At 34.3% G+C, this 3,596-nt stretch overlaps 1 long non-coding RNA gene across 1 annotated transcript; it reads left to right on the plus strand.

Moving 5' to 3' along the window:
• Positions 1 to 1,984: 1,984 nt before the first annotated feature.
• On the plus strand, positions 1,985 to 2,997 carry LOC146870682 (uncharacterized). The gene is made up of 3 exons (XR_014959433.1): positions 1,985 to 2,092; positions 2,636 to 2,730; positions 2,923 to 2,997. It is a non-coding gene; the product is annotated as an uncharacterized LOC146870682 (long non-coding RNA).
• Positions 2,998 to 3,596: the final 599 nt, after the last annotated feature.

Raw genomic sequence — 3,596 nt, forward strand, 5'->3', positions numbered from 1 at the left:
CCACCTACGTGTGCGTGGGAGCACTGTTGTTATGAGACAACTATGTGTAATGTAGGGGTGAGAGGAAGGGTCTGGAGTGAATGGAAATAGTGAGATAAAAAATACCTGGCTCGTCGGTCTAGAAAACTTTAATATACCTATAAGCTGGTATTATTAAAAGGTGGGGGGGAGGAGGTGTGTTTAGAAAAGGAGAGGATTTGGGGCAAAGCACAACCGCACCTATCCCTAGTGAGATTATTTAAATAGTTGGTGCTAATGACCGGAGATCCAAAGCCTCTAAATCTCCTGAAGCTACACACTTCAAACAACCAAAGCAAAATTTAATGGTCCAGCACCCAAGAAGCAACAGATATTAGACATTTGTACATGACATAAATAAATGTCGACAGTTAATCTTTCAAAAAATGGACTTTCAGCAGAGACGATTCTTGTCTTTTTTTGATCCTTTATTCAGAAATTTTCTTTCAACATATTAAAACAGACCATAGCCAACGCGTTTCATCCTCACGGACTTCTTCAGGGCTATAAACAATACATATATATACATAAAATTAATATACATTATTTACACAAAATTTCTCATTTTATATTACACTATATACAATTCAGACAGTCATAACTCATGATTAAAAAAATGATTTTAACAATTCTTTATACATGAAAGAATAAAGCAAAAGTACTCAAAAATCGTTATTTCCTTCTGCCCATTTCTCAATACATCTCCTATCGGATCCTAATCACTCTGCTGAATTCCAAATTACAAAAAAGGAACAATTATATATATAATATTCCTAAAGTATTTCATTTGTTCAAAATTCCATGTACATTTCACCTCAACACATGATCTCATATTATAGCATCTCAACAACCTTGGCTAGTGTAGTGAAAAAGTGCTATCAATTCCCTCAGGCTTACCATAAAATAGTAGCTTTGTTTTTCTGTGGTCTGGGCTCTTTCCTTACGATTGTAGGTAGTCTATTTGCTGTGTACGTTTCTACAGTATCTAACAAAAAAGATATTATTTTTTGTTTACCATTTTATATAAAAGAATTTCTTTAGATCTTTTAAGATGCGAAAGTATATATACAGGCTTCGTGGTGTTATCCACAAACAGATAATAAAGTTGGGATACGGGGATTTATACTATTTATTACTTTCCAAATTTCCAATTTCTATAACTTTTGAATATCCCTACCTGGCAGAGTACTCTGGTGATTGAAAAACCAGTTCCTTTTATTTTTCCAGTTTGTTGGATTAATCAGTATCTGCCATTCCTCAGTCAGAGAGTATCTATCCAAGGATAAATAACAAAGGTAAGTTGCTATCCCATCCGTGATAACCATTAGATATCTGTGGTAATCCATTAGGTCTTCCACTCCTCCATTCCAAATTAGGAGCACATCGTCTATGTATCTCCCATAAAAAATGATATTATTGCTCCAATTTTTAGAGCCTTGTCCCCAGGCATGCTCCGTCTCATAGAGACCCATAAAAAGGTTCGCATAAGACGGAGCAAACCTGGATCCCATGGCCGTGCCTTGTTGTTGTAGAAACCATTTTTCACCATGCATAAATGCATTCATACTGAGAATCATGCGAGTCATTTCAAGGAGCATGAGAGTATGTTCCAGGTGACAAGCGTTACGTTTGTAAAGGAAGTATTTTAGAGCTTCAAGTCCAACATCAGTTTTTATGCATGTATACAGACTCTCAACGTCTAAGGATACAAATAGAAGATCATTACTGTCCCAGACAAAATCCTCCAGCTTACACAGGACATCCCTACTATCCTTAAGATACGATGGCAGATTCTTAACATAGGAAGCGGTTTTAAATGGATTTGTGCAAGAGTGCATTGGATAAATTAATTGTATAACGTAAAAGATTCTCTTAGGTCAAGCAAGGAGGTGAAAGAATGTAAATTTATCCATTCAAATATGGCGCCCAAAATTAGGAATTTCTAATGAATGATGCGCCGATCGAACACAGGTGCTGTGCATCTCGATCAGAGTGGGGTATTTAAACTGGATACTCACACTTCTTTTGGTAACAATGACGCCACGCGAGTAGCCGGCAGATACAAAACGAAAAGGTAAGCCTAAGGATATAAATATTGGAATCAACGAGGGAGTTACTAAATACTAGGAAAACTAAGACTAATGGGGAATTACTGGCATACTAGGGAACTTGTTTAAGTTCTTATATATATATTTATATATTTTTATTATCTATAGTTTCTCAGCCTAAACAATTTTGGGACATATAATTGAGGGGAATATACCCACCTTGGAATTGAGGGTTGTGTTAGTATAGAATTCCCAACAGCCTTGTGAGCTGGTTTATATTAGATTCATGTAAAGATGGGCTTTAGCCAAAATATTTTTGTGATATGAGCAAATATGTTTAAATTAGATCTATATAAAGAATTGGGACGAAAGTTTGATTACAACCAATTTTTGGACTAACATTATATCCAAGCTGAGATAGCAATATAATAGCATGTTTTCATTAAATATAAAGGAGACAAAAAAAGAAGGGGATAACTAGGGAGAAACAAAATGGTATATGTGTAATTTAAGCATATGGTTATCACGGATGGGATAGCAACTTACCTTTGTTATTTATCCTTGGATAGATACTCTCTGACTGAGGAATGGCGGATACTGATTAATCCAACAAACTGGAAAAATAAAAGGAACTGGTTTTTCAATCACCAGAGTACTCTGCCAGGTAGGGATATTCAAAAGTTATAGAAATTGGAAATTTGGAAAGTAATAAATAGTATAAATCCCCGTATCCCAACTTTATTATCTGTTTGTGGATAACACCACGAAGCCTGTATATATACTTTCGCATCTTAAAAGATCTAAAGAAATTCTTTTATATAAAATGGTAAACAAAAAATAATATCTTTTTTGTTAGATACTGTAGAAACGTACACAGCAAATAGACTACCTACAATCGTAAGGAAAGAGCCCAGACCACAGAAAAACAAAGCTACTATTTTATGGTAAGCCTGAGGGAATTGATAGCACTTTTTCACTACACTAGCCAAGGTTGTTGAGATGCTCTAATATGAGATCATGTGTTGAGGTGAAATGTACATGGAATTTTGAACAAATGAAATACTTTAGGAATATTATATATATAATTGTTCCTTTTTTGTAATTTGGAATTCAGCAGAGTGATTAGGATCCGATAGGAGATGTATTGAGAAATGGGCAGAAGGAAATAACGATTTTTGAGTACTTTTGCTTTATTCTTTCATGTATAAAGAATTGTTAAAATCATTTTTTTAATCATGAGTTATGACTGTCTGAATTGTATATAGTGTAATATAAAATGAGAAATTTTGTGTAAATAATGTATATTAATTTTATGTATATATATGTATTGTTTATAGCCCTGAAGAAGTCCGTGAGGATGAAACGCGTTGGCTATGGTCTGTTTTAATATGTTGAAAGAAAATTTCTGAATAAAGGATCAAAAAAAGACAAGAATCGTCTCTGCTGAAAGTCCATTTTTTGAAAGATTAACTGTCGACATTTATTTATGTCATGTACAAATGTCTAATATCTGTTGCTTCTTGGGTGCTG

Source organism: Triturus cristatus, chromosome 1_1 (genome assembly GCF_964204655.1).
Source record: "Triturus cristatus chromosome 1_1, aTriCri1.1, whole genome shotgun sequence".
Classification (NCBI taxonomy): domain Eukaryota; kingdom Metazoa; phylum Chordata; class Amphibia; order Caudata; family Salamandridae; genus Triturus; species Triturus cristatus.